This window comes from Vespa velutina, chromosome 6, assembly GCF_912470025.1.
Source record: "Vespa velutina chromosome 6, iVesVel2.1, whole genome shotgun sequence".
Taxonomy (NCBI): Eukaryota; Metazoa; Arthropoda; class Insecta; order Hymenoptera; family Vespidae; genus Vespa; species Vespa velutina.
In genome coordinates, this window is record NC_062193.1 from 1,611,156 (window position 1) to 1,621,792 (window position 10,637).

At 29.2% G+C, this 10,637-nt stretch overlaps 1 long non-coding RNA gene across 2 annotated transcripts; it reads left to right on the forward strand.

Annotated features, from left to right (window-relative positions):
• The first annotated feature begins 5,396 nt into the window (after positions 1-5,396).
• Positions 5,397-6,680, forward strand: LOC124949744. Of its 2 annotated transcripts, XR_007101161.1 has the most exons (4): positions 5,397-5,593; positions 5,806-5,868; positions 5,984-6,220; positions 6,307-6,680. It is a non-coding gene; the product is annotated as an uncharacterized LOC124949744 (long non-coding RNA). The 2 variants fall into 2 exon arrangements; XR_007101160.1 differs by having other exon boundaries at positions 5,806-6,220.
• The last annotated feature ends 3,957 nt before the right edge of the window (positions 6,681-10,637 follow it).

The following is a 10,637-nucleotide window of genomic DNA, read 5'->3' on the forward strand; positions in this document are numbered from 1 at the left end:
GAAGATAGAGATACAAATTTCGTTGGATCGAATTGTATCATTAAATGCCTGTGTAATAGACTTTTTATTCCGCGACCTAATGTTCTTCCGAGAATTTCCTACGAAATCTCGATCTGCTTATCGGCTACGGGGAAAAATGCAAAATCTATGAAGACTCTTGTCCGAAACGAATTAATCCTCCTACATTGAATTCTTAGTTATCTTAGAATAATTTCAATTTCATGCGGAATTTGCATTTTGAACCAGAGTACGATAATCCATCATAATCGTGAAGAGAACGATCCGCGCTCATGTCTTCTCGCGGCAAAGGCACAAATAAATTTAACGACGGGCGTAGGAACACACGTGTCTGAAACTAACGTCGAGCAGTGTCCTTTTGAAAGTTGAATTAGACGGAATAATTCACTTTCATCTTGCGATGGTTCGATTTTACTCACGGCTTGGCTTCCGCTGGATGTAAACGAAATCAAATATATATTTGCTCTCCTTTCATCTTACTCATTTATATTTTCTATCGAAAATAGGATTTACATCGGCATTATCAACTAAATGCACGATAAAGTCGTCGTGCGTTAACGTCCTATTCGACGGCGAATGTCATAGTAGCGCGCGAGGCTACTTGTGATCGATATCCGATGACCTGGTTTGCAGATTAAACGTGAAAAGCGAATACGACAAGTTGAACTTTCATAAAGGCGCGATTAAATGTCCGTTACAGTGGCTCGATCATAAAATACATAAGGGTGGATTCGCATCGAGCGATTTCAATTAAAATTATCTCGAATGAATTGGATAATTTGATATCTGAAATGAAAAATCGATAGAACAATTGAAAAGGTGGATTTAACTATATACATTTCCTAAAAATTCTCTCTCTCTTATAAGCAAGCGGTCCAAAATCAACATTCGCTTCATTGATCCGAATGCGGAAACTGCCGTGTGGAAACAGAAAATAACTGATTATGGAGTTAAAATAGAAGCACGCTTTGAGTCAATCTTGCCGAATATCGGAGATCGAATGGAATACGTAAACATCAGATCGTTCGATATAGATCATCGAGTTAGGAAAAATTTAATGCGTAACGTTTATTAATCGGTTTTCTTTTTTTCTTTTTACTTTTCTTCTTCTTTTTCTTCTAGAAACGTATTGGTGAAATAGCGAGCATATGAAGGAATTAATGCTCCGAAAAGCATTTAGATGTATCGAAATCTAATGGATGGTTTCTTTCCTGTCTTATAATTGCGGCTAGTATGTTTACCAAAGGAAGAGAGAGAGAAAGAGAGAGAGAGAGAGAAAGAGAGAGAGAGAGAGAGAGAGAGAGAGAAAGAGAGAGAGAGAGAGAGAGAGAGAGAGAGAGAGAGAGAGAGAGAGAGAGAGGCGATTTCGTGCTGTAATTAACCGTTTGCGTACTACGAGCCACTTTCGCGCTCTTCAGATTTTGTGTTGAAAAAACTCAAAGCATTTGGCCGAAACAAATAAATGACGGTCCCGCCCGAAATTTGTCGAAGCGCGCTCAGCCTTTCAGATGCATGTACGTCGCATCGCTATCAGTAAACCAATTTGTATTTTGTTGTTACCTATTCTAAATTGCCTATTCTAAACATGAGAAGCGCGGCCTCGTTGTTTACCACATTGAACATGACAAGCACTATCGTGCTCTTCGGCTTTTTTCGATATGTAATCGAAGAAGCGCGATCGCGCTCCTTGACGTTTTTCGATCATGTTTTGTCAAAACCCTCTGGTACGTAAACGGTTAAGTTTACTACCTTTTATTCAAAGCGTATGTGACTTCAGCGACAGATATAGATAAAATATGAATTACAAATACAAGCGGGAAATGCTGTCCCTACCATGCCTCTATCATATCGGTGTATAAGCTTGTGTTGTTGATTATTCCTCTCTCACGCATACATAACAATTGGTTTTTACATAACAATTTGTGAACTAGAGTAAATAATTTAATAGACTGTGAATTCAAACTTTTCAGTCTCTCATAAGTATATCTTTCTCTGATGTTATCGTACGTCTCGCAGTGATCCATGCTAAATACGACGTCGGTATGCACTTGTTTTACGATAAATGCATAGAAAATAATAAATACAATTGATACATATAAGAATTAGTATATAACTCGGTGACAAAAATAAGAATTTGTCCAATTTCTTCTTAAAAATAATTAATGAATACTTATATATTATATTTTTTTAATACAAATTAAAATATGAATTCATTTCCACACTACCTATGAAATAGACTCCCAGCGCTTTTTTTTACGTGGTTACCCCTATAGGACTAGTTCACTCTATACTATAGCTATTAATACTACTACTATAAAAATATGTTATTATTACTGTTACTGATGATGATAATGATGATAATGATGATAATGATGATAATGATAATAATGATAATAATAATGTAATATAATGTAATATAATATAATACAATTTAATAATAATAATAAAAGTGTACTTAACACTTTACCGACCGATAGCCTATTAATCGGCTTTTTGTTGCCAATGCTTACCGACCGATAGCTTATTAATCGGCTTTTTATCGCCACCCCTACCGACCGATAGTCTATTAATCGCTTTTTTCTCGGGGCTACCTAAAAATAGCCTATCACGGTTATTGAACCATATGAAACCATATGGCACCACATTTATCAAGATAATTATTATAATAGCGTCAAAATGGCTAAAATTCTACTGCGAAATAAAGTGCGAGTGTGCGGAACCATTCGAAAAAATAGAGGTTTTCCTTCATCACTACAAACATTACGACTTTCAAGAGGTCAACACGAATTCCGTAGGAATCATCAAATTTTGTTAGAAGTATGGAATAATGGCAGAAGAAATGTAAATATGATATCTATTATACATTCTGCACAATTGAAGGAATCCACAAGCAGAAGTAAAAGATCAAATGCCCCAATACAAAAGCCTAGATTATAAAAGCCTAGATTATAGATTATAACAGATATATGAAGGGCGTAGATCGTGCGGACCAATATCTTGCATACTATTCCATTTTCAGAAAAACAAAAAAATGAACTAAACAGATGGTAATGTTTTTTATAAACTGTGCGCTTTTTAATTCATTTAAAGCAATACACAGTTTTAGACGGAAAAACTATTACGTACAAGAATTTCCTGTACAAGGTTGCACTTTCGTGGATAATGAAACTAATTGTATGAAACAAGATGACGATATACCCAGTTCTGCACTCACAAGGAGAGCACCTAAATTAGACAATTCCGGAAGACTCTCGAATTTCAGAAAACATAAACTTATAAATATAGTAACTAGCAGTCGAAGTGTGAAACCCCGAAGACAATGTAGAGTTTGTGCTGTTCAAAAAAAAAGAAGTAGAACATGTTTTGTTTGCAAATTTGGCAATGTTCCACTGTATAAAGTTAGCTGTTTTGAACGGTATCATACCTTGAAAAAATATTAATTATTTCTTATTTCAAGTATATCAATATATGGATTATGATACTATTACATAATTATTAAACTGAAAGCCATTATAATAGATAAAATAAATGTAATTTATCATTAATATCTTGAAAATAAAACATTTTATTAAATCTAATTATCCTGTAATATATCCTATAATAACAGAAAGCGGACAATTCTATCTGAGTATACGAAACGCACAAATACTCCCGTGCGATGATCTAGACCGAAAAACAGCCGGCGCCAGGGAAAATTTGCGGCTGAGCGGCCGGTCGGACGTGCATATGCTGTTGAACCGCTAGCGGTCGGTAAAGTGTTAAATATTATTTATATACATCTAGATATTATATAATATATTTTATATTATAATAGTAAAGACAATTAGCTTCGACTGATTATGATCAAGAAATAATATGAAAACAAATGCATTATCATAGAGCATTATCATCAACAAATCATAAAGTGGGAAGGCAAGGAAAATAATAGCGAACGAAAACAAAAGAAACGTTTTGTACTTTTTTTATATGTCGTTTGTATTAGATGAACTGTCATGTATCGAAATTATCAAGGACATAATTTGTTGAGAATTTGTGCATCAACCACTACGTAAATTGATATATTTTTCCTTCTTTTGTTATCATAAATTACCATGATCATATATGTCATGATGTATATAATATAAGTATATTCTTCTGTTTCTTCTTATTACTTTTCATATTACTATATTATTATATTACATATTATTATTATAGTAATAATAGTAATAATAGGAATAATAGGAATAATATGAAGTGAATTCCTACAGAGGAAAGCATAACAAAATAGCACTGGGAGAAAAATCTCGTAGATAATGTGAAAAAGAACTCGTGTTTTGATCTTTATTAAAAATAATATATAATATATATATTCACAAATTATTAATTTTGAAAAAATAATTGATAAATGTATATACTTTATATGCATTTGTCATCGAAAAAAATTATACTATTGCTGTGTCCTATCTAGCACAGATCACCGCGAAATTTACATCAGCCATCACTGGAGGAAATAAATATAAGATTTTGGATAGTAATACCTTACTAAATTATCAAATAAGGAAAAAAAAGTAAATTAGTACATTATTTTTGTTTACATTGATACAATAAAAAAAAACCACCGGAATTATTTAGTCTCGAATCTACAATTTCTGAATTATGAATCCAGACACTTTCCAATGTACTACACATTGTTTATAGAATCTCTATTTTTTTAGTCTATAAAATCTAAAAGAAACTATAATTTTTTCAAAAATTTAACAATATTTTAGAAATTCAGATCCCTTACATAAACGATTGGATACGTATTTTCTTACTTTTGCTATAGAATCATCTAGCCAAACCTCATTAAATTGATCGAGTGAGTTGTTACCGTAGCTTCTTCGTGCGAGCATCGTGAAACCTATTTCTTTGAATTTGGAAAAGTTCAAAAAACCTGAGCATCAGCTATTTATGCACACAACCAAGCAGACTATCGCTACTTCACGGACATAAACATACATCATTCAAGCGTGATATGAAAATCAGTAGTGAGGGTATAAGCTTCATCTCTTTTGCCACAAATTTCGAGAGGCGCCACAGTACTAAACGTTTTCTTCGCGAAAAATATCGAAAACAGTATTTCATTCATTTCACTATTAGGAAGAATAGAAGTAATTCTCGACCAATTTTGATGAACAAGGTCTCATTTTAAAGACGAAGATTTAATCTACGATGCTTTTTCAGCGGACTTTTGAAACAGCTTTTTATTTGTACATAAACAATTCTTGAAATAATATCATTTTTTAACACAATTTTTTCAAAGAAAATGAAGCTTTTTCAAAATTCCACCTGAACAGCGCCGTAGATTAAACCTTTATCTTTAAAATGAGACTTTGTTCATTAAAATCGATCAAGAATTATGCCTGATCTTATTAATGCCATAAACAATTAAAATACCAGACATAATGAACAGCCTTAAAATGCTGATATAGGAACTTACTCTCGAGCGGTTCTTAATAAATCATACATCGAAAAAGAGGTGTTTAATATGTTGTGAAAGTTAGATCTACCTCGTAACCAATTTATGCAATGCTCGTATTTGACAACTATGAAAAAGGTGAAGATCGAGATTAATGCGAATAATTTTTTTACTTTTTTAATGTTATGATTATGTTAAATTCTTAATCGTACTAATCTCTCGTTTGAATAAAGTAACTTCCGATCGAGTGATTCGTCGTTAAGTAAAACGATTTAGTTATAAGCATATAGCAATAATTTAGCTTTACATATCTTGAAATGGTCAACTATATTCGATTTTTCTTTTTATAGAGGAAGTAATCGTAATATCTCACGATTTTTACGTTTTGTAGTATCAAACATGTTTAACCGACGGTATGTCATTTAGACAATTATAAATAATTAAAATAATTAAACAATTATAAACAATTATAAGCAATTAAAACAATTAAATTTTTATTGTTTATAATTGGTTGTCTTTCAAATGAAGAAAACATTTATTGTGGAAGCAAAGCAAATAGACAATTACACTTCAAAATGAAGAAGAACAATGTTGGGAAAATGATATTAAAAAGTTGGAAACAATGGATGATAAACAATTAAAAAAAATGGCAAAGATAAAAGATAAAAGTTTTCAATAAAAATAAACAATCCAATTTTAATGACGGATAGTGAAAGTCCAAAAAGAGAAGTTGTTCTGGATGATATCTATATAGATAAATTTAAAGTTAGTAATAAAAATTTTTCCGAGTTTGTGAGTTTACTTAAATATAAAAAAAGCAGACAAATTTGAAGATTCTTTTGTTTTTGAAGGTCTTTAATAAAAAGAGGGAAATAAAAGAAGCAATGGTTTAAGCACCATGGTGACTGTTTGTAAAAGGTCACTTCCTGAGAGAACCTAAGTCAAATATAACGCGTAAGTTTTTTAAGTAATAAATAAGATACTATAATAAAGTTTATTATGCTCGCTTCTTTGTATTTGGAATTTGAAATATTATTGTATGATAGTATAGCATGTATTATTTATGATTAAAATATTATTCATATGTAACATATAAACATTGCATTTATATAACTTACTAATATTTAATCAGGATGGATCATCCTGTCATTCATGTTTCTTGAAATGACGCATTCTTATTATTAAGATGCACTACATGATCACATAAATGCATATATCAACAAAAAATTAGTCATTAGTAAAGTGGAGAAAATTTTTTAATAATCTATTTTCTTCTAGTATTTTTTTTAATCTAATATTAATCCATTAGATTTAAACTTGAATTATATATTTTCAATTTAAAGAATTTTTGTGTCAATAATAAATGCAAAAAGAGAAAAATTAGTTAAAATGATTTACATTTTTTTTGTAACTTTTTTTCCATTGTGACAATAATTCACTTGATTCATAAATTTGTATTATATTTCCTGAAACCTGTTCCTGAAACTCAAATAAATCATACATTAATATAAATACATCAATTGTTGCAAAGTAGAGCATTACAAAAGTAAAGCATATTTAAAGTAATCTATATCCTTGCAACTTTTTTCTGAATTTAATGCTAATCCATAAGATTTGAACTTAAATTAGATTTTGTTTAATCTAATCTTGTGATCCAAATGACATATTTCCTTAAATGAATAGATATGTAGAGAAAGCTCAGGATGATGAAGACTAGGTATTCTTAATATGAATTATCTAATAGTTTTTATGTCTGCATTCTAGACACCTTAAAATATTTTATTCCTAAAACATACAAAAGAAAAATGTAATTACATGATAATTAACAAATTGATAATGAAAATATCACAAATCATGTTTGTTACTATTCAGCTAATGGGTAAAATGATGAAAACATTTTATGAAACATTTACGAATTGTGAAAGAGTTAATATTGAAAATCGACAAAAAACTAATTACGTCAAGAATAATCTTGTCGAACGCGAAGAAAAACAACTATCAGGATGATAGTTATATCATTGCGTCTAAGTTGCGTTGGTTATTTCATACAGCTTCATCTGTAACAGAAGAAACATCATACAAGTATATCATATCATTTATATTAAATTAGTCCCAAACTTTAATAACTTTTATCTGTACATATCTGAAAATGGTAGCAATATGCAATATTCAGTGGATCATGTATGCTTTGAAATTTAAAATTATAAATATTACACACACACACACACACAGAACAGACACAAACGCTGTGGAAATTACACCATGTACTACTACTATCAAATATTTGTCAGTCGTTACAAAATTTATCAATGAATGAACAAATATATACAAAATATCAGTCTTCATTCATACGAGTAGCATCTGGACACTCGAATGAATTCGAGCGTACATGTAATACAAAATGGATGAGATGCTTGTGTACCTGAAAAATTTGAACTATGTAGATTAATTATTGACATTTTTTGCTTGAAAGTTAGCAACTTTATTTCAATTTTTGTGCAAGGCTATATATAAAAAAAGAAAAGTAAATAATAATATAAAATATTTTTACAATATTTTATGAGCACCTAAAAAAGAAAATGATAATAAATTCATTATCTCTAAATTTTATTAAAGTGGAAATTCAAGTATGAAAGAGAGAGAGAGAGTGAGAGGGAAGGAGGGAGAGAGGTGGAGAGTGAGAGAGGTGGAGAGGGAGAGAAAAATATGTAAATATATCAAAAATTACTTTTAATCTTATAAGAATGTAAGATATACAGAATAATAATATATTTATGTCTGATTTAAAAAAAAAGAAAATTAAAAGAAGAGATCTTATTCAAATGTAAATAGAATTATATTAGAACATTAATAAATAAAAATCGTTTCAACAGAAAATTTTGCTTGTCGAGAAATGCCTTCTGGTCCGTATATTGTTTATTCATATTTTCATTTAATGATGATGAATAAAATACTTAAAAACGAATAAATAAGTAAATAAAATTTTTGTTTTCTTGATTGGAACAAAATAGAGGCTTTTCTAAGCTGTATTGTATAACAAAAATTCATTGTCATTGTTACTGTTGCTCGTCAATATTATTAGGCAACCCGTGCCAATTCAGACCTTTTATCCTTCGATATGATAGGTGATACTCAGAAGAATATGAATAATTTACTCACGATTCTTTTACATATATATTTCACAAGATTTCGTTGACTACAGGAACGTAGCATATGATATTGTTTCCTATTTCCATAATTTTGAGTCTGAAAAATAAATATGTTTTGTTAGTTCATAAACTGATGTGACAATTATATTATCATTTGATATTTTATTCTTTCTTAGTTTATATGATAAATATATAAATACTTATATATGTAGATCAGCTCCTATTCACGATCCTGAAGGTTAATTCTAATTGGTACTTACTTTTTCCTTGACTCTTCAAGATGCGATTTTTCAATAAAAATATTTACATTTGACGATTTACGATTTAGTAATCGTACCGATCATTACAATTACCTGATTATAAATAATGTAGCATCGAAACAAATACTGACTCTATTTGGTGCGCGCGCGAAACAATAGTGAAATTATTATTAGACAAAAGGAAACAAGAAAACGTTCAAGACATATCTAGGACATATCTATGATTGAAAGAAAATGTAATTTAACTGTAAAGAAGTTGTAATAGTCTTTATAATACGAAATAAAAAGGAAAGAAAAGAAAACAGTAGAAAATAGAAAACAACGGATAATTCATTCACAATTTCGTATGAAAGTAGCCATAAAAAAATATATTTTCTTTTGCAACCTCAATGATTATTTTCATACATCGACAGTTGCAATAAATCTGAAAAAATAATAATAATAAAGAAAAGTATAATTATAAACATTATATTCATCCAAGAAGTATTGTATATATAAATTATAATTATACAAAAAAATAAAATAAAGAAGAAACGTGAAAGCGTTTATAAGTAATATACGTAATACGTATTAAATGAAGAAAAAAAATAATGACAAAACGTTGTTATTCAAAAATAAAACCGATTAAAACCCTTCGTTAATTTTTTTACTTTTGTATTTGCAAGTTTATCCATAAAATTCCATTAAAAAATTCGAAGTTTTCATTAATTGATAAATAATAAAATTATTCATTATTAACACGTGTAATTTGAAAATTGTATCATTAATAATATAAATGTATATATAAACACTGACTTATTCGCACTATCTTTTTCAATCAGTTTGTTAATCTTTAGAATTTTATTCACACTATACAGAAAATGAGATTCTCATCTCGAATGTGTGATGTTCCAACGAAAGAAGTAACTCAACGAAATATTAAACCCAATTTCAGCATAGAATACATAAAAAACTTTTTACTTTAATTAGTTACATTGAACGGCAAGTAAGTAGATATTTTAGCGATACATGTGATCTGAAAATAACATACAGAATACATTTTATAATGAATGTATCATCCATGTTATATGCATGTTTATTATAACTGAATAGTTTTGTATAAAAAAAAAATTTCATTGTCAGTTCAAATATGATGAAAATTTTTTTTATCTTTGATAATATATTATTAACTTCGATATTAACTATAGTCTCATAAAAAAGGCATTAGTGTTGACTTAGTTTAGGAAAGGACTAGTATAAGACTTTTTTTTATATCTTTATATAAACAAGACCATTTGTACTAGTCGATAATTTTTTTTAATTAGAGATAAAAAGAATAATAAAATTATAATTTTTATTTTCGAAATTCTAAAAAAAATAATCTTTTATGAATCTCTATCAGTATCAGACAGTGCTTTTTTTTTCATAAGATCTTCTAAATATTTTAATATTCAATCGATTTTCATCAACAGCTTGTCATTTCAATTAGTCATTTCGGTTTGCTTAGTCGTATTTTAGTTTCAAAGATTAATTAGAAATTAGAATTTTAAAAAATGTTCATATTCAAGCATATATCGATTCCGAATGTATGCATTTTTACTATATGTTTTAGGGGAAGAAAATAATAGCTTAAAAAACTTTTTTACATGTCATCTCCTGACTCGATTTTTTATCTTTCGATGAGTTATTGTTTACAAAAGTCAATTAAGAGAATTACGAGCAAAAAATTTCCAAATGTAAATCCACGTAACTCGCATTAATTACGCACATTTTGCTTTTTTCGTGGAATTGCTT